This window comes from Aotus nancymaae, unplaced genomic scaffold (assembly GCF_030222135.1).
Source record: "Aotus nancymaae isolate 86718 unplaced genomic scaffold, 86718_ANA_hifiasm-v0.15.2.pri h1tg000016l, whole genome shotgun sequence".
In the NCBI taxonomy this organism is placed as follows: domain Eukaryota; kingdom Metazoa; phylum Chordata; class Mammalia; order Primates; family Aotidae; genus Aotus; species Aotus nancymaae.
This window is the reverse complement of record NW_026988428.1, coordinates 7,481,957-7,503,454: the sequence shown is the minus strand read 5'-3', so window position 1 is coordinate 7,503,454 and position 21,498 is coordinate 7,481,957. Positions and strand designations below refer to the sequence as shown.

Below are 21,498 nucleotides of genomic sequence, written 5' to 3'. Positions count from 1 at the left end.
TTTTAATTCACCATTCACTGATCAGAAGGCATAAAGTAATTTTTAAAATAATAAAATCCAACCTTGCTTTTTCCCCATCAGAAACATTACCAAAGCTCTGCCTAGGAGGTGATCTCCCCTACCACAATAAACAATACAGATAGCTTCGGCTGATCAATAGGTTGCGTTACTGATATTAGGAGATCCAGCATTTCACAAGTACTTAGTATGGATCTAGCAATAAGCTAAAACATTTGGAAACTGATAAATGGCTTAATCTAACCAAAACTAAAACATTTGGAAATTTAATCTATTTCCCTCTAGAGGTCAGGGGCCCTCACTATTTAAACAATTCCACATTTGGACATTTAAATTTCTGCCTGGTCCAGTATTTGCCACCATATGTTAAGAGGAATTATTTGTTTAAATGAAAAACGTTTCCATGGTCAAACAATTTGAGGACTGCTGAGTTAAGGATAAAAACCATCATTTCTTCACGGTGGGACTTCTCAGGGCCTTTAAGGTCTACTACTGGATATCAAAAATATCCAAGAGGAAGTTATTAATATACAGCCTATGCAAAATGTAGATAGACACTTTGTCCTACAGCAACTCCCTAGATTCTCACTGGATAGAACAGGGATGATGGACAGTTTTATCTAACCTGCCATCCTGCCCTTCATTCACAGGCCATTACTAGAGAACATGGCCAGAAAGGAAGATAAATGATCACAGCTGTCTTAGCCCTCAGCAGTCAGCTCTGCGGTAATTTTAGGGCTGCCTTGAGCTGTGGGAAAATGAAGGAAATGAATTAGCCTGAGTCCTGCCAGCCTTTAAATGAGTATGCCTGTGTGCCCTGAGCTATGCTTAGCTAGTTCCAGCCCTTCTCCCCAGAGGAAATGCTGGTCTTTCAATATCCTACCAGGAGTTCCTTAAACCTTTTCCACATCTATGAGCACCAGGCAGACATTGGCTAAATAGTCCAAGTTGCTGATCTTTGCTCAAAGGAAGGCCCTGCTGGCATAGATCCCTCAGGTTACAAAGAGGTGGCATCTGGCATATTCTGCCCCACTAATAGCTAAAATCCTCATGCTGTTATCTTTCTTGACCATACCCTTCTACTAAGATCTCCACTTAAAGGACGTTGTTTTGGTCAGCACTCTGACTTCCCTGTTTTGGGTTGAAGAGAGGAAATCGACATTTACTATGCACTTTCTACGTGTTTGACATCATATAAGGCACTTCAGATGCTTTATTCCATGTAATTCTAACAAGTACAAAAAAAATCGTAATAGCAAACATTTACCGAGTGTTTCCCATGTACCATGCCCTGTTATAAATGCTTTACATAGTCTCACTCTCTCAAGGCTCACGGCAACTCTACGTGGTAGGCACTGCTATCACCCTCACTCTATAGATGAGCAAACAGAGGGATAAAGAGGTGAAGTAGCTTGTGTAAGGTCACATAGACAGTGGCAGAGCCAGATTGGAACACAGTCACAGTCCATGCATCTAACCACACTACCATTGTCTGCCATTATCTGTCCTGTCAGATGAGAAAAACCAAAGTTCAAGGAAGTGGCCCTCTCAAAGGCACACTGGAAGTGGAAGAACTGGGACCAGAACTCATGTCTGTCTACTCCCAAGTCCGTCTTTCTCCTCTAGACCACAGGCTCTCAGAGCATAGTTCCCAAACCAGCGACATCTATGCTAACTGGGAAACTTGTTAGAAAAGCAAATTCTTAGAGCCCACTCCAGATCTACTAAATCTGAAAGTCAGGTGATTCCCATACAGAGTAAAGTTTGGGAGGCACTCCTGTACACCATGCTGCCTTCTGTAGAGCACTGAATTTTGACTTTACCTGAAAGGGCTAGAGACATTGTGTTGTCTAGTTGTTGGAAGCTCTGGGAAGCTAAGAAACAACTTGGTCATGACCCAGCATATTTCACTGGCCTTGTCAGTAGACAGGCCAGGGGTTGCTTTTTTTCTCCCCTTATCAAATTCATGGAGCAGAAAAAGAACAGCTGCACTGTGGTCAAGAGGAAGACTGGATTCTGTCCTTGGCCATCCTTAATGCTGCTGATCGCTTTTCAGATCCAGAGATTCTCAGTGCATTTCTGTTCAATGTTCTGCTGCTTTTACCTGCCAGCTTTGTCGGCTCCTACCTGTGACCCTTTGTGTCTTTCAGCCCCATGGAGCATGGAGGAAACACTTCTGTGGCAATATGGTCAGCTGATGAGCTGCCCTACTGATTCGAGTGTTGTGCAACGAAAAACACTTCTTACGATTCTGGAAGCAAACTTTTTTTTTCTCCTTTTTTGCTGTCAGGATCAGTTCAGTAGCTACACTAAAGCTTTCATCACTCACTGCCTCACTGAAAAGTTTAAGATCGGAGCGTTCTGCTGAATCAAGCTGTTGTTAAGAGGTTCAGTGTATGTATATAAAACAGAACAATAATTGATTTTTATAGAGGCTGAAAGGAAGTTAAAGAATCTTGTATGGCTCAGGGTGAGAGCTTGCAAGGTTTTTGACTCAGAACGAAGGATCACATGGTCCTCAATTTGTGGTTAATAGCTACAACATGGGGAAAGAGAGGGGGAGACGGTTAATAGGGGAAGAAGCTAAGTTAGCTCCAAGCTGCCTATTTTGCAGTCAGAGACCAAAAGGATACTACTTTAAAAAAAAACGTATTTCTTCTTTAACAAAAATTAATTCAAGCTCATTGAGTTTCTGCAGGCCATATGTTTCAACCCAGCATCAGCAACATGGAGTGTGTTATTTCACTTTGAATGCTGAGGGTGGGGACCTCCCCCTGGGAGAACAGGCTGGATGTTGATTAAAGTTGCAAGGAGAGCTATGAAGGAGCTGCCCAAATCTCCTTAATCTCTTTTTCTTCCTTCTTGAGAGGTTTCTAGGGACCTGTTGGTTGGATTGTTTTGTGCTTGATTTGGAATCTTGGTTTTTATTGGCCCACGCTAAAACCAGTTATCACTGGGAAGGGCACCAAAGTAAGATTAGCAAACCTAACTTCATTTATCAAAAAGGAATGTGTGTAATGGGTGAGTGTGTGGATGTTAGAATCAGGCAGAACAATCCTCCGTTTATGACCTCTTCAAAACCTGGTGGCAGCCAGGCGCGGTGGCTCACACCTGTAATCCCAGCACTTTGAGAGGCCGAGGTGAGTGCATCATTTGAAGTCAGAAGTTCCAGTTCAGCTGGTCAACATAGTGAAACCCCATCTCTACTAAAAATAGAAAAATTAGGTGGGTGTGGCGGCGCACGCCTGTAGTCCCAGCTACTCAGGAGGTTGAGGCAGGAGAATCGCTTGAACCCTAGAGGCAGAGGTTGTAGTGAACCGAGATCGTGCCATTGCACTCCAGCCTGGGTAACAGAGGGAGACTCTGTCTCAAAAAAAAACCAACCAAACAAAAAAAAAAAACCTGGTAGGTTGTCTTAAGGATTAAGTGAGAAAATACAGGTAATTATCAAACTGCACAGGACAGACATACAATACTATTAACTGTTATCGGTGAATTCACTCTCATCAGAGTCTAGCTGGTGCCTGCCCCTGTGCTGGTGAGGCCCTGCAGGGTCACAGAGGGACTCTCTGTTGGGGGCAGGCCTAGTTGCAGCTGCACTATCATCAGCACACCTGCCCCCCAACCTATAGCCCTGTGACTTTCAAAAAGCTCTGTAAACCCCAAATCCTCCATTCCTTCTCATCTGAAAAAACCCACATCCTCCTGGGGCTTATGGGGAACAAGTGAATAAACTCATCTGAAAATTTCAAATTGCTCTTCCAGGCTAATAAGAGAGCATCATAATTTGTTATATAAAGAGAATATATACTTTTAAATGTCTCAATCTGATTTTAGTTGAACTTTTAGTGCTGTGGCACAATAGAAAGAACTACTTAATTTGGGATTAGAAAACCTGAATGTAGGTCCTGGGTCTGAGATGACTGCCATTTCTTAGCTGTGCAACTTTGGGCTATTCACCTACCTACCCTGGGCCTCAGTTTTCTTACCTAAAAACTTGGCTAAGATTATCTACCCTGTAGGTGGTTTTTTTTTCTTTTCTTTTCTTTTCTCTCCATGCCCTGCCTACCCCATAGGTGTTTGTTTGTTTGTTTATTGAGACAAACTTTCACTCTGTCACTCATGCTGGAGTCCAATGGCATGGTTTCAATGCCCTGCAACCTCTGCCTGAGGTTCAAGCAATTCTCATGCCTCAGCCTCCCAAGTAACTGGGATTATAGGCACGTGCCACCACACCCAGCTAATTTTTGTATTTTTAGTAGAGGAAGTTTTGCCATTTTGACCAGGCTGATCTCAAACTCCTGGCCTCAAGTGATCCACCCACCTTGGCTTCCTGAAGTGCTGGGATTACAGGCATGGGTCACCACGCTCAGCCTTCCATAGGTTTTTATACCAAAAATAACAACTCTCCAGCCTGGGTGAGAGAGTGAGATCCTGGAAAAAAAATTGTTTTAAAAAGCCCTTACTCTTCCTAGTTTGCAAATAGGCTTAGAGACTTATTTATCCAGAAGTCACACAGTGAATAACCTAAGATTTCAAACCAACACCTGAGCCTACACATGCAATCACTATTATCACTGTTCTTTTATTATGCATGCCATTTTTGGAGGAACAATGAAGTCTATTTGGGTTGACAATCCCAAATCCTGCATCCTAAATCTTCATATTAAACTGTATGGAAAATGTTACCATGCAATCTAAATTACAATGTTTTCCTACCCTCACTCCTCCAAAATAATTGCAATTATAATACACTTGATGTAACTTAATCTCTGTTCCTCAAACTTGAGAGTTATATAAAAAAGTCTCAATTATAAATGACAGATAGATGCTGTTTCTAGAGCAAAATCTATCTTGGTTAGTTCTAAGATTTTAAAAAATATTTGAGGTAAAATATGCTATACGGGGGGGCGGGGAGAGAGAGAGAAAGAGAGAGAGAGAGAGACAGAGAGAGGGTCTTTAAAGTTCCCCCACACCATCCCCAACAAAAGCAACAGAGAAAATTTTCCCAGGACCCGAGCTCAACATATTCCTGATACCAGCCGCCAAGGCTGCTGTCAGTGGAATTGAGAAGCTGCCAAGAAGTCAGCCCATTTCCACTCCACATTTGGTCTGAGGCCAGCATGTTGCCTTTCAGTGTTTAGACAAACCTCCCAGGGTGAGGTAGACCCAGCAATAACTATATGTGACCATTAAGGCCTGCAGGAAAGAGAAGAAAGGTAAAGACAGCCTTCATAAATGGCCCTGATCTTATCTGCAGAAGCTGGACAGCTCTGTTCCCAATACAGAAGCAGAAACAGTCAAGATTAAACGTTGCCTGGGGAAGTAGGGAGTTCTAGTTCAATAGTCCAAGTCATGCTAATCAATTTCTGTAAAGGACAGTGTCCTGGGACTGCAGGCCTTGAACAGCAAGCTCAGGTCCGCAGGTTTGGCCACAGTATGATTATGGTTGTGTTATTCAAAGTGTGTACCAAGGAGTGTTACAATGTGCTTGGTATGGGTTTCACCCCCGGGAGGCACAAGCATGTGCATGCTTCATTGGCACTGTGTCCGTATAGAGCATTGTGAAGGGAATATGTGGAAGGAACAGGAAAAGAGAGACTACTTAATATCTTTCTGCTTTGCTCTGCCAGGTTTTATATTTACAAGCTTCTGTAGAAGGATACTGATGTATGTTCTTGGCCTCCATAAGGCAGTGGGGGTGATGGGAGTAGAAAAGAAGATGCCTAAAGACACTGAAGTTTCCTGGTCTGTTCTGTCAACAACTATTTAATGGGGGCCCACCATGAGTCAGATAAGGTACACATGCTGCAGATACAAATGACCAAGAGCAGGCATGACCACCGCCCTTATGGAACCTGGTATCCAGTGGGGGAGTCAGCCAACAATCAAATAGCCATATAAATGTCTGAAAAAATGGAAGCTGTGGCAAGTGCAAGAAGGCATGGTCATGGTGCTGTGAGCACCATTAAAGGAATCTGACCCAGTCCAAGAGGTCAGCAAGGGCTTCTCTGAGGTAGTGATGCTTCAGCTGAGACCTTCAGGATGAGTAGGTGCTAACTAGGCAAAGGAATGTGGATGGGAGGAAAAGTCCTGGCCAAGTGAATAGCACATGCAAAGGCCCTGTTTTGGGAGAGAGACAGCTTGGTGAAAGGTAGGAGATCTGACCTAAGTGTCACCAGGAAGGCCCAACAACCCCTAAATAGCTCTGCCTCCTAAAATTCCACCATTATTAAGGTATGCTCTGGGTTAAGATTGGTTTTCTCTTGAAATGTTCATGGTTTTTTTTGTTTGTTTTTTGTTTTTTTTTTTGCAGGAGACCAGAGTTTTATTATTACTCAAATCAGTCTTGCTGAACATTTGGGGATTAGAATTTTTAAGAATAATTTGGTGGGTGGGGGAAGGCCAGTGAGTTGAGAGTGCTGATTGGTCGGGTCAGACATGAAATCATAGGTAATCGAAGCTGTCTACTTGGGTTGAGTCAGTTCCTGGGGAGGGGGTGCCACACGATCAGATGAGCCAGTTTATTGATCTGGGTGGTGCCAGCTGATCCATCAAGTTCAAATATCCATCTGCAAAATATCTCAAGCACTGATCTTAGGAACAGTTTAAGGAGAGTCAGAATCTGGTAAGTCTCCAACTGCATGATTCTTAAACCATAATTTCTAATCTTGTGGCTAATTTGTTAGTCCTACAAAGGCAGTCTAGTCCCCATGCAAGAAGGCTTATTTTGGGAAAGAACTGTTATGTTTTCACCTACAGAAAAAAAGCTAAATAATCTCCTTTAAATTTTAGCTAACTTGCTTTATGCCCACAGAACATTTTTACAAGGTTAACCCTTTACAAATTATTTTTTAACTTGTTTAAACATTCAGATTTGTCCCATTACTCTTGTAGATTAAGACAATCTTTAAAAACCCTCTGAACTAGACAAAATTTCATTCTCTTTAACAGAAACCATATTCCCATACCTTCTTATAATCTCTCAGCAAGATTACATTCTACTTTTCTTCTATGCCTGACAATCTTTTATGTAAAACTGTTTCTCCAGTAGTCTCAATTATATATTACAATGTTAACTCTTAGCAACTTTTATTTTTGGTGAAAAACCTGATAAGTAAGCAATTTAATTAGGTACTAGGTGTGGAGCCTAGGACATCAGAAGTACCGTCCCTTTTCAGCTTAGCTAGGCGGCATGGCTTTCCACGTTTCCAGACCTTATCTATAAGATCTTGCTCCAAAGTAAGTAAACTGAACAATTTTCAAAAGTCAAAGAAGTAGTTTATGACCTTAAAGCATTTAGCAAGTCTAATATGTGACCTTAATTTAGACCAAATGTCTAAATTTTGAAGACATTTTTATTTTACTAATAATCTTTAAAACTGAATAGGTTACTAAAGTCATGTGAACAAGAAGGCATTAAAGTTTCTATTTTTCTGATAGAATATGATTTAAGTGCTTATTTTTCTAAGCCAATTAATTAGAGTTCTTTTAAATATAAACATCACACACACAACACATATGAATACACAGACAGACAGACAGAAGATTCAGTAGTTGTAAGATCTTTCATTTGCCAGTTTTTAATTGGATTACCACCTTCAGGGTGGATCCCTTGAAGGAACAGGACCAAGAAAGCATGCAGTTTTTAGGGTCTAATGAGCAGGCACAGCTGTAAGGCAAAGACAGATCCTCAAAATTAAAGGTACCATTTTATACTGGATCCTGGATTCCCAAAAAGGAGGGAAATACTATAAGAGGAGATAGTGCAGTGCTTCTACCATGCATTATATTGCAAGGCAATTCAAAGTCAATCAGTCTGTTTTTTAATTAGCCCATCCCCCATGGGAGTCTCATCTTTCAGTGGGGGTTGGGGATGTTTCCATATCTTCCAGGTGGCCAAAAACATGTGTCTTTGACCCAAGCATGCAAAGAGCTAAGTATCTCTTCATAATTCACATTAGCCATTTCTTAAAGTATATATATTTTTTTACCTAGTTATTACACACTAAGGCTAAAAGCTTTCCCATAATACAAAGTTTTGCAAGGCAAAACAGAACAGAGCCTTAGATTTTGAGAGGAATTTACTGTTTTCAATTCCTGGGATTCCATGAGGAAAACAAGATTTTCCCAGAATGGATTCGCGGTGCCTCCTCTGTTTTTCCCCAGGAGTCCCAGGTTGTTACTGATTATCTTGAGTTTTTTCATGCAGACATTAACAGTGGCAAGAAGACAAAATGGAGAAAAACAATTCAGCCTACCGAGAAGAAAAAACTTTTTCAGAAAAATACAACTCAAGAGGAGGAAAAAGATAAAGGCCCTTTAAATATGTATAGCTTGGGTATCCATTTTTAGTTAAGTTGATTTTAACCATAGAGTGCTTTAAAAAAAAAAAAAAAAAAAAAACTTTAAATCTTTTATTAGCCAGAACAGACAATATTTCTGGCTTTTGAATTCTACCACAGGTAACCTTCCATGTGAAATTAATAAGTTTTAACTAAGGTTATGACTTAACCATGGATGCATGGATGCATCTCTTTGTTTTTCAAAGAGATGGTAAGCAGTTTCTTTCCTTCTTTCTCTTTCTTTCTTTCTCTTTCTTTCCTTTCTCCCTCTCTCTCTTTCTTTCTTTCTTTTCTTTCTCTTTTTCAAGATTTAGAATCTCCCCAAGTATAGTTCAGAGAAAGGGAAATCCAAGTCAGGAAATCAGAAGCTATCCATGGGGGGAAAAAACCCTCAATATCAGTGGCAAAATTACACAAATGACAAACCAGAAAGGAATCATTCTGGAAGCCAAGAATTGAACCCGGGCCACCAATGTCAAAAGGTAAAGTCTTAGCTACTGAGCTACAGGACATTGAGCAGTTTCTATTCCTCTTCCCAGAAGTCTAGAGCAGCCAATTTCAAGCTTGCAAAGTCTCTTAACCGCTCAAGATAATTTTTAGGGCTAACTATGACATGAACTCCCAAATTCCTGTCCTCTGGATGGAGGAAACCAAGAGAACGTATCCCTACATGGTCTCAAGATTAAGCTCTTAAGGACACTAAACAATACAGAGAAATTTCATCCAGTATTGGTTTCTGGGACCCTCAGCAAAGTTTGTAACTGACCAGCATTCCAGGCTGGCTTGAAAAGCAGGCTTATAGGGATTCTAAACCCATGTTTTATCCTGTGATGCCCCTTTCTCCTTTATAGAACAACACAGAAAGACAAATTCTTAGCACAAAGTACCCCAGATTTGCTACAACCTAAGACTAGTCTCATAAATTCTTTTTTCTATTAATCAAACACTTGCAGAGGAGACAAATAGTGACATTTACCATTTACACACACACACACACACACACAGAGAAAGAGATAGAGAGAGACCAGAAATTTGGCTGGTTAGAATTTCTTATGCTTTTTGCCGGCATACCAAGTTTCCAGGTCCAGAGAAAGTTCTCTTTCTCTGCAGATTCCAGAAGAACAGAGTGGCTTTTGATTAATCTGATGACTGTGCCATAGCTGTGAGGCTCAATCCACTTAACAAAAGAAAATCGCCCTTTTCTGTTTTACGGAATCATAGGCAAAAGATTCTCAATTTTGCAAGATGTTTCCCAACAGGCTGCATGGAGAACCAAATTAACATTCTCCATCCCAGCAAAATACACATAACAAAACAGACACTGGTCACCTCATTCAGCACCCAATACTGACATGGCAAGGCTCAAACTTTCTCCTGTGGTCCCTGTTGTCTTTGATCTACTCCAGGTGGGGAGGGATGACCTCAGAACAGTAATTCAATGGGTGGTCTCTGGGCAAGACAAAGAGCAGACAGTCACTTGAAGTCAGGCCTACTGAGCTTTCTTCAGGGCTCACTGAATGTAACCAGACAAATAAGGAGGGTTCTCTGAGTTAGGCCTGCTGGACTTCTGTCAGCAGTTCCTTCAGAGATCCCCTCCACACGTACAGACACACACACAAAGACAAGACAGACAGAAGGCCTTCCAAATCAAGATCCCTAACCAAGAATTCCAAGAGTACCCCTTCCAAACTATCCTCCTATTCTCCATCTGAGAAATCTCCCCAAAATCTTACTGATTGAGAAGAAGTCTCCCGAACTGAGACTCTTCTTACTAGTTATGGAGAGCCAACCAAGACCCCCCAGGAGCTGAACGGAGACAGACACCCCACAATGGGGCTACAGATAGACACCCCACCATGGGGTTACAGAACCAGTCAGAAGAAGGAAGGAGACATTAGCAGTGCCTAGGACACTCACCAACCCAGACAGCCCATAATGGGGCTACAGCTACAGACACTCCATGGCCTGGCTGCAGCACCCCACCATGGAGCTACAGACAGACACCCTATGGTAGGGCTTCAGTTATGAGCTAGCTCCTGAGGACTATTTCTCCATTACAATTAAATCCATCTACATTGGGTTGGCAGTGCCCTACTGGAAGAAACAGTGCCAGAGTCAGCCACTAGTCCAAGAGAACTAGGTGGCCACTTGAGCTGATCTCCGGATCCATTGCCAGAGGCAGGCTACCAACCACGGGCAGCTAGCCACAAGGGCTATCCTGGACAAGCCCCCAAATTTGTAACTGCCCAAGGAGTTCACCTTGCCCACAGCCTAGACAGAGCCAATTTATTAACACAGGGGAACTGCAATAGCGAAAAAGTAATTTATGCAGAGCCAGCTGTGCAGGAGACTGGAATTTTATTATTACTCAAATCAGTCTCTTGAAGTGTTTTTATCTGATCAATTCTCTCCCTAATAGCAGAAGTCATGGCCATAACTCCCTGAGATTGGTATGGGAATTTAGGTAGGTGGGTTTATTTTAAAGATAAAAAGTAACAAAAATGGGAGATGGGGGCCTCAAAGATCAAACCTCATATTTTTCTAAATTTATCCCAAGACCAGTCCTACTGGAATTTATTAAAAATCTGATGTCCAGGAAATCACGTAAGCTCTTGCATTCAGCAAGACTAACCAAGATTGTCTCAGCCTTTGAGAGAAATCTATGAAAAGGAGGAATTCAAAGAAAAGAGGTAAACATCATATTATGAGAATGCTGGTATTTTTTTCCATAAGCTGAGTCCTGCATTCTCAGCTTCACCAGCTTGAGCATCCTTAAAAGTTTCACAGCTGACAAAATACAGTCACGCACTACACAACAGCCTTTCAATCAATGACAGATTACACACACCACCGAGGTACCATAAGATTATAATACTTATTTTTATCATACCTTTTCTGTTTAAATATGTTTGGCTACACACATATTTTCCATTGTGTTACAGCTGCCTACAGTATTCAGTAGAGTAACATGCTGTGCAGGTTTATAGTCTAGGAACAAAAGGCTATACCATGTAGCCTAGGTTTGTAGTGGGCTGTACCACCTAGGTTTGTGTAAGTGTATTTTATGATGTCCACACAATGATGTACTTCTCAGAACATATCCCCATTGTCAAGCAACACGTTACTGTATCTTAATTCAGTATTTTGTCCCTAGATATCATAACAGATGTTTCTCCCCCATGGCACATAAACAAGCAGTAAACCATACTGGCTTTTTAGTCACTTAGGCCTGGATTCAAATCCTGACTCTTCAACTTAGCCATGCAACCATGGGTGGATCATTTAACTGCCCTAAACCTTGTTTTCTTAATTGTAAACTGGGAATCATTGTCCCTATCCCATAGAGTTGCTTGGAAAATGGATAAAATAATGCAATTAAAGAGCTTACCAAAGTGCAGGTCAGCACTTAATAAATGGGAGAAAGTTAAAAAGAAGGGACAGGTGAGGGGAATTGGCAAAGACAGAGAAAGAGGGTAGAGTTCCTGAGAGACATAAGTGCATGGGTTCCAGGTGATGCATCACTTGGGCAACACCACACACACCAAGTCTCAAAAGAAATTGAAAAGGCTGAGAGAAAGCAGACCTGGAATTTACAAATGGAAAGAGCCCTATCTCTCTATGTTTTCTCCTGGAACATGTGAGATGAGTTCACCCGGAGACAGGAAAGAAAACAGCAAGGACCGCCCAGGCATTACAGTGTGGGTTCTGCTTGAAGAGGCCAATGGCGTTGAAAGAGAATTTAGGGTAGGACATCTAGCTGGAAAACTTCCAGGCAGAGTGGTGCCTAGGAAGCTGCTAAGAGCTTAAATAAGGGGGAGTAAACCAGAGAGCTGAACAAATATAAATAAATAAATAAAAGCCAAAAAGCCCTCCTGGCCTCCCTGCAGAATGTCAGCCTCAGCCCATGAACCTGGCCTCAGTCATTCCAGACAGAAGTTCTACAGGAAAGCTCTTTGACCTTACTGAGCTTGGCCTGGGATACTTAACATTCTCAGGCTTGGCATGGCTTTCTCCAGTAAGATTTTCCCTTTCTGGAAAAAAAGCAATACAAAAAAAAAAAAAAGGCAACTATATAATGAAAATACCAAAGAATGTCAGGAATCTGAATCATGGGGAAGAGAATTCCTGAATTTATCTTTCCCAAAGTTATTTTTATCAAGGAAAAAGACATTTCCTTATTGAGGCCCTGAATCTATAAGTCCCTAAAACGCTTTCTGGTGAAATTCATGCTTGTGTTTCATTTTTTATTTTTATTTTTTTAAGAGAGTCTCACTCTGCTGCCCAGGCTGAAGTGCAGTGGCATGATCTTGCCTCACTACAACCTCCACTTCCCCGGTTCAAGTGATTCTCCTGTCTCAGCCTCCCGAGTAACTGGGATTATAGGTGCCCAACACCACATCCAGCTAACTTTTTGTATTTTTAGTAGAGACGGGATTTCACCATGTTGGCCAGGCTGATCTCGAACTCCTGAACTCAGGTGATCCACCCACCTCAGCCTCCCAAAGTGTGTTTTATTTTTTAAAGACATAGGCACTTTGCATACCTGTTTCTGTCTCTATCAACCCTATTCTCTCCTGCCCACATAGCTGTGAGAAGAATTTCAACAGCCCCAGCAAATGACATAAAATGATATACCCTATGCATTTTGGAGGCTGAGGTATGAGGACAGAGGGTTGGAAACACAATGCTGACCCAATTGATATTCAAAGAGTGCCTGGGAAGCTCTGGGTATGGGACAGCCCCCCCAGAGCTGGTGATCCCTTCCCGGCCATCTGGGCACTGGACATAGATTTCTCAACAAGGAAGACTCAGCTACCTCCCCTCCCCAGGCCTCCATTCTTCTGGGAAACACAAAGCAATAATAAAAAAGTGTTAGACAAGGTAAAAAAATAAATAAATAGTGCTGAAAAGGGCTGACTGCATCCTGGAGTTGCAGCTCCTGTAGCTGTAATAATGAATCTGGTACCCCATAATGATTCTCCATTTTTTTTTTCCTTTTTTGAGTTGGGGTCTGATTCTGTCACCCAGGCTGGAGTGCAATGGCAACATCTCAGCTCACTGCAACCTCCACCTACCAGGTTCAAGCGATTCTCCTGCCTCAGCCTCCCAAGCAGCTGGCATTACAGGCACCTGCCATCATAGCCAGCTACTTTTTGTATTTTTAGTAGAGAGGATGTTTCACCATTTTGGCTGGGCTGGTCTTGAACTCCTAACCTCAGATGATCCACCACCTCAGCCTTCCAAAGTGCTGGGATTACAGGCATCAGCCACCGCACCTGGCCTTCTCCTTTATTTCTCTCTGCCTGGTTTCCTACCTGTCTGAGGAGACCAAGGAGGGAATAAACAGAGCATCTGCAACACCTTGTTAGACAGAGGGAACCGCTGTCCTCAAGTATCCAACAGCCCCACTGAGGAAAACATGGCCAAACCTCCTACCCAATGTTACAGGAAGCAGGGCTAGAAATTGGAACCTCAATAAGTTTGCCAAGAAAATGAATCACGAGCATGATTTAATGGACCACTTAATGCAGAGCAGATTTTCGAACCACTTAAGCCATGGAAAAAAAAATAATAAATGGATTAATAGTTGCATAGAAAAAAAAATCTGTTTTGATAAAAAACAATGCATCAGTTATGCATACTCTTCTGGGTTATGAGATTCTAGCCCTGTTTATTGTCGTTGAGCTACTTTGTAAATCTTTGTAAGTTGTATGTAACTGATAGATATATAACTTCTGTCCTATCTGGTAGTGATTTAGTTGACTCCCACTGGCCCTATCTCTCCCCTATGGATAAAACAGTTTTGCCTCCATTTGCAATTCATCGCAGCATTCCTTTACTTGTAAAAAATCTGTGCTGTTTTGACTTTTCCTTTGAACCAGTTGTTATGGGTTGAATTGTGTCCTCTTCTCCCAAAAAAAATATTGAAGTTAAGTCCCAACCCAGCGTACCTGGGAATGTGAGCTTATTTGGAAACAGGCTCTTTGTAGATGATCAAGATCAGGCCATGAGAGTGGGCCCTGATACAATATGACTGTGTCCTTAAAAAAAAAAAAGGTAATTTAGACACAGAGACAAATTACCTTCCTCTTCATGCATACACAAAAGAATGCCACTTGAAGAGGAAATGAGAGATAGGGTGATATGTCTCCAAGCTAAGGCATGCTCAGGATTGCCACCAAACCGCCAGAAACTGGGAGAGATACACGGAACAGATTCCCCTCAAAGCCCCCAGAAGGAACCAACCCTACCAACACCCTGATTTCAAACTTCCAGCTGCCAGAACTGTGAGAGAACACATTTCTGTTGTGTAAGCCACCCAGTTTGTCATATTTTGCTATGGCATCCCAAGCAAACAAATACACCAGTTATAACATCTGACTTATTCTCTAGTGTCATATGAGCAAAATAAATTTTTTAGCACATGTTCATTTTTATATCTATAGGAGAGTCATGATTTTATTAGGTTGATGAAAAAGCTATTGTGGGTTTTGCTGTTAAAAGTAATGACCAAAACCGCAATTACTTTTGCACCAACCTAATACCTTTCTCTGAAAGTTATCTTTTAACAGTTTTGGAGGATTCACCAAGATGCCCTGTGGATTTGCTGACCGGAGCCAGGTCTACTTCATCCACAGAGAAGTGCACACATGGCCAGCTGAAGCACAGAAATATCTTTTCTTGATTCATGAGGTCAAGTAACACAAAGGGAGCAATAGAACTTTGCTAACTCTGTTTTTCTAATTTTATTTTTGCCCATACTAATTTTGGTTTTTGTTTGTTTACAGACAGTAAATTATTCCCCTTGAGAATCAGTTTTACGGTCTGACCATTTGATGATCTTTGTCAATGTGGCATAGAGATCTAATCTCTGTTGGGTGAAAGTCTCCAGAGAATTTAGTTTGTTTGCCTTTTTGGTTGGGAATTTGGTTTTATGATCAGATGATTTGAGGATCTTTGCAAATGAATTAAGAGTTTATACAGAACTTGCTTCTTTTGGGTGAGAGATGATGGAAAATCTAGTTTATTAGTCTTTTCTGCTTGTTCACTTTTATATTTTGAATGCAAACCATAAAGAGTTTAAACTGTAAGGGAGGAAAAACTTTTCCTCCTTCCCCCTAGGTTCAATGTCTGGGACCCTACGAATTAAATAATCTGACAAAATTTAATTAAGTATATTTGCACACATAGGAGTTCACAAACAAATGTGGCTTGAGGAGATGGTTAGAATTTGTGTTTGTTTGTTTTTTTTTTTTGAGACGGAGTCTTGCTCTGTCACCCAGGCTGGAGTACAGAGGCCAGACCTTGGCTCACTGCAACCTCCACCTCCCAGGTTCAAGTGATTCTCCTGCCTCAGCCTCCCAAGTAGCTGGGATTACAGGCTCCTGCCACCATGCCCAGCTAATTTTTTTGTATCTTTAGTAGAGACAGGGTTTCGCCATGTTGGCCAGGCTGGTCTTGAACTCCTGACCTCAGGTGATCTGCTGGCCTCAGCCTCCCAAAGTGCTGGGATTATAGGCATGAGCCACTGCCAGACCAGCATCTTAACAGGAAAGATAAGGTATGGAGAAAAGATTAGACCAAGGAAAGAGGGCTTGAGGTCTCTTGCAGAGTCGAGTATATAAAATGATTATGGGGAGGTGAGTAGGAAATTAGGAAATGTGTGGTAAGTAAGGGTTGTTTAGTAAGGTTTATTATACAGATAAGAGTTTCCAGTGACAAGAATTGTCTCCAGTAGTTCTCTTCCTCATATAGAAGAGGGAGACAACTTTACAAAAAAGGGACATGTATGCCCTGCTTTTAAGCAGAAGGGACCTTTTTCCTGTGTCAGCTATTTTCCAATTATCTTCAGCTCAAAATAATCCTTATGCCACAGTAGCATATTTTGGGGTCGTATATCCTGGTCCCCTTCAATACGTACTAGGAAAAAGCTCTTTGACTGATAAGTTTTATAAATGTATGTTTACTTTGACTCATACCTGAAAATCTGGAATTAAAACTATAAGCTCCCTCTGTCTGTTTCCACGCTTATGTTTCTGTAATTCAGAAAGGGCTTTAAGTCTCATGTAATAATTCACCTCTCGTTGGTATTAATAAATTGGGTTATAAAATCTCTGAAATTAAAGGAGCTCTATTCTGATTAGCTTATAGAGATAAATAAGTGCTTGTATTAATTGTTCCTAGAATTGCTAGAAAATAAGGAAATTGAACTTCTAATATTTTCAATGTAATTTTTATAGAAAGTAACACAGAAATGTTTTAATATTTCAAGTTTATATAACTTAGGTAAATCTTCAGCACCAAGACAAGTTAAATAATTTTGGTTTAATAAAAACAGCTACAGATTAACTAGATAAATTCTGATTTATCAGCATTAAATATAATACGAGCTAGTATTTTTTTTTTTTTTGACAGAGTCTTGCTCTGTCTCTTAGGATGGAGTGCAATGGCACGACCTCAGCTCACTGCAACCTCCAACTCCCCAGTTCAAGCGATTCTCCTGCCTCAGCCTCCCAAGTAGTTGGGATTACAGGCACCCACCACCATGCCTGGCTAATTTTTGTATTTTCAGTAGAGATGGGATTTTGACATGTTGGTCAGGCTGGTCTTGAACTCCTGACCTCAGGTCATCCACCTGCCTCAGCCTCCCAAAGTGCTGGGATTACAGATGTGAGCCACCACGCCCAGCCTACAAGCTAGTATTTTAATTCTATTTGGGTATGTTCTTCTTAAACGTCAACAGGTTTATTGATTGAACAAGCTACCATTACTTCTACTTAATACTTAAGATTATAGAAGTTATAAATTTTGTTTCATTGATTCATTATTCTCATAATTTTGTTTGCCTTGGGTTATGGCTTGTGCAATGAGTCTGAAAGGCTATGAAATATGTCAAGTTTTGCTCAATTTTGACAGACTTGTTCCCTTGGTTACTGTTTATTGCCTTCATCTGTAATCTGAAGGGCTTTTTGTTTTTCTTGTGTAATTGGCCTAGATAGCAAAGATTCTGTGTTTTACTGGAATAACCTTCAATGGTTTATGCTGACTTTACTATGTCCTTGATTATTTAAGAAAACAAAAGTTTCTCACTTAGGAAAGATCTAAGGCTCCTTACACTCATGTTACTTTCTGCGTTTACTTTTTAAGTCCTTATTGTCACTTAGAAATATGGAGCCAAATACTTTAGTTTTAGTTTTTCTTTTGTTTTGGGATTTGTTTTTGAGACAGAGTCTCACTTTGTTGCCCAGACTGGAGAGAAAGGTCATAAGCTTACTGCCAAAATCTTTTTCTTTTGAGACAGACAGAGTTTCAATCTTGTCGCCCAGGCTGGAGTGGAATGGTGGGATCTCAGCTCACTGCAACCTCTGCCTCTCGAGTTCAAGCGATTCTTCTGCCTCAGCCTCCCCAGTGGCTGGGATTACAGGCATGCACCACCACGCCTGGCTAATTTTTGTATTTTTAGTAAAGACAGGGTTCACCCCATGTTGGCCAGGCTGGTCTCGAACTCCTGACCTCAGGTGATCCACCTCCCTCAGTCTCCCAAAGTGCTGGAATTACAGGCATGAGCCACTGTACTCAGCCCCCAAACAGTTTTTTAGACACCTAGATCTGATTCCTCTCGTAAGTTTTCAAATTGCCTAACAGTGTCTGGTTCTTGCCTCCCTAAAATGAAATTCTAAATAAAAAATAAAATGAAGCATTCAGGATTTTTTTTTCTACTAAAACTATTTTGAGATTTCCTAGGGGGCCCCTGGAAAATCACAAAGACTTATTATTTCGCTTTTTAAAAGGAGAGGTGTTAGAAATGATTAGGTTTACTTGCTGGGCTACTATCAATGAGCCACATGAAAGACTTGTCACATAAGAAGAGACGCTTAGCCTTCCCTAGGTTAAATTGGTATAGTTTAAATGTTGTTAGTATATTTCAGAAACTGTATACTATATGGGAATTTCACAGAGATTTGCAGTGTCCTTGCTGTCCATGACACACTTCTCCTTATTAGGGCCCTAGTGCTGCTTTGCCATAGTAGACAATGACACTACAGTGTTATCACTCATGATTTCAGTTATTTTGTTTTGATAGAAACGAGGTCTCACTCTGTCACCCATGCTGGTCTCAAACTCCTGGGTTCAAGTGATCATCCTGCCTCAGCCTCCCAAAGTGATGGGATTATAGGTGAGAGCCACTCTGCCTGGCCCAATTTCAGTTGTTTTCTAAGTGTTAACTTAATCACAGCTTTACTTACTTAATTTGAATCTAGTGTCTTCTAGGGTAGTGGTTTTCAATTGAGATTAACATCACTTATAGAATTTTACTAATAAACAGATGTTTAAGATCTACTGAAGACCACAGACTCTCTTTACTTGATATTCTTGATATATTTTTGTTAGATTCTTACTTGGCAAATTCATGTTATATTATGTTTCAGCATTATTATATCTCCAGATTTTTTTCTCTGTAAAGATTATGTTCACCCATTTTTATAAATTAAATGTAATGTTCTCTTCTTTGTGTGGTTTGTTTGTTTGTTTGTTTGTTTCTTTGTTTTTGAGATGGAGTTCACTCTGTCACCTAGTCTGGAGTGCAGTGGTTCAATCCCAGCTCACTGCAACCTCCGAATCCCAGGTTCAAGTGATTCTCCTGCCTCAGCCTCCTGAGTAGCTGGTATTACAGGTGTGTGCCACTATGTCTGCCTAATTTTTTTTGTATTTTTAGTAGAGACAGGGTTTCACCATGTTGGCTAGGCTGGTCTCAAACTCCTGACCTCAGGTGATCCACCTGCCTCAGCCTCCCAAAGTGCTGGGATTACAGGAGTGAGCCACCGCACCTGGTCTGTCTTCTTTGAAAATAGGGGTAATCATTATATTTATAATTATTTTATCTAAAATTCTTTTTGAATTGACTTTATTTTTTTTGCCATGCCACAGAAGCAACCAAATTTTCTTATCAGTTGCATTTTTATTGGAATAAATTCTTATCAGAACTTTTGCTTTTGAAAATTATGAGTAATAAATTAACCACAGTATTTTAAGCCTTTTGTCATCTACAAGTAGTTTTTTGTTTTACTCTGATGCTTCCTTGAAAATATTTCCTCTTCAACAAAGAACTGTCTCAGAGACCCATGGAAAAGGACTATGCTGGCTATTTTGGGGTATGCTGCTAATGGCATCACTTAAACAATTTTGAGACCATATCAGCAAACTGAGTAAGGATTTTCAGAACTCTAGGCAAGAAACAAATGGATTCATGAAAATGCTAACTCAAGATCCAGTGAAACAAGAATTAACTATATGGGCTAAATGAACTGATGAGGAATGATTGTAGTTTATTGTGGAGGGGGGGTGGAATATTACTGATTTTTTTTTCTTTTTACAAAATCATTTTTATTCTTCCACAGCATCTCCAGTTGTGAGATTACTGATGTTTTAATATGCTATTTTCAGGATAGATACAAAAGCCTTTTCTTTTTTATTTTATCTATAACCCATAACAATTTAGTAGACTCTGTTTTTGTAAATGGAAATGAAACAATTATAAATTTATCATATCCCCCCTGCCTAACCCCTCCAGAATCTGTAAACACTTAATGAATATTCTTCTTTTCATACCAATATAGTTATTTCCATAGATGCAATAAGGACATATCTGGGACTTAATTTTACTAGGACTTCATTGAAAACATTGGTTATATAATCAAGAGCTTGCCTGGAATGTCGTATTTGAAAACTATGTTTATTTGCTCGCATATCACCAAGTACTTTTAAGTAACTAAGGTTGTTTTATGGAGTCAAGGCTTACAAAACCATTGGGCACAGTGGTGTACACCTGTTGTCCCAGCCACTTGGGAAACTGAGGCAGGAGAATTGCTTCATCCCAAGAGTTCAAGACCAACCTAGGTAACACAGTGAGACCCTATCTTTAACAGAAAAAAAAGAAAAAGACTTGTACAACCCTTTTGAGAAAAAACAGCCTGGGATGTGGTTTCCAGGGTTTCCAGCATTATTCTTTTTTCATTGAGTTTTTGGGTTTCATGAAGGCATCACAATATATCTTTTTTAAAACAACCCATAATTGGAAACTTAACTAATCAAAATGTGCTACCTCCCCTCATTCATACAAATGGATGGAAGGGAACAGAGCTCACGCAGCTGCCAGGCTCTATGCAGGGCACTTGGCACATATTCTGTAGGATCTTTTAAATTTTATTTTATTCTTTGTCCTTTTTCTTTTTTAGAACTTTTTTGAAAGTTCATATCAGACAGGTAATGTGTCAACATCATAACAAAGTTTAAGGGAGGTACACATCTCACACATAAGCATAAAAGCCCAATTATCATGCTTATGAACTACAAAAAGATCACAGGATAATTTTGTAAGTGCCTACCCAACAGATCTCCCCTCCTGCTGTGGTAAAGAAGTCCAGTGTTGAACTAGCAGCATTCACATTTCCCCACAAGTGTCACAGAAGGAGACTTCCTCCCAAGTTTCCCCAGCAGTAAAACCTGATTAGTCTAAGATCTGCAGGGTGGTTCTAGTCCTCTTGCCAGTGATTAATTAGACATAACTGTATAACATGGTTGGGAGGTGGGAGCAGAAGAAGAGATTCCAAAAGGAAAGGGTTCATACTCTTACAAAGAGCTATGTGATGCCTCTAATGAAGTCTGTGTTAGTAGAGACATCTCAGAGTGTAGATGAATACCAATGACTCTCATGGAAAAAGAGGGAGAGAGACATGAGAAAAAGCACACTCTTTTTCTTGCAGCTACATGTGATGTCTGGAATTACAGCAGCCATTTTGTGATCATAAGAGCAGATGGCTTGGCAAAGGACAAAATTTGTCACACCAAACATGGCAGAGAAGAGAGAAGATTCTGGATTCTAGATAACATTTTTGAGCCACTGAACTAACCAAGACTGGAATTAGTCTTCCTCAGAAATTTTTAATATGTGGGATAGTAAATTTTCTCATTGAACTAAATTTTGAATGGAGTTTTCTGTTTCTTATAACCAAAAGCATCCTACCTGCTACAAATATTTTATTTTATTTCATCTTTACTACAGTCCTATATCTGTGTACATTCTCATTTTATAGATAAAAATCCGAAATTCAGAAAGTTTTAGTAACATGGCCAG

General features: G+C 40.5%; 2 non-coding genes across 2 annotated transcripts; one reads left to right on the top strand and one right to left on the bottom strand.

The window, feature by feature from the left end:
* Window positions 1-20,617: 20,617 nt before the first annotated feature.
* LOC135275545 (small nucleolar RNA U13) lies at window positions 20,618-20,723 on the bottom strand. Its single transcript, XR_010343166.1, has one exon. It is a non-coding gene; the product is annotated as a small nucleolar RNA U13 (small nucleolar RNA).
* A 282-nt stretch (window positions 20,724-21,005) lies between these two features.
* LOC135275525 (small nucleolar RNA SNORD74) lies at window positions 21,006-21,085 on the top strand. The gene has a single exon (XR_010343147.1). It is a non-coding gene; the product is annotated as a small nucleolar RNA SNORD74 (small nucleolar RNA).
* Window positions 21,086-21,498: the final 413 nt, after the last annotated feature.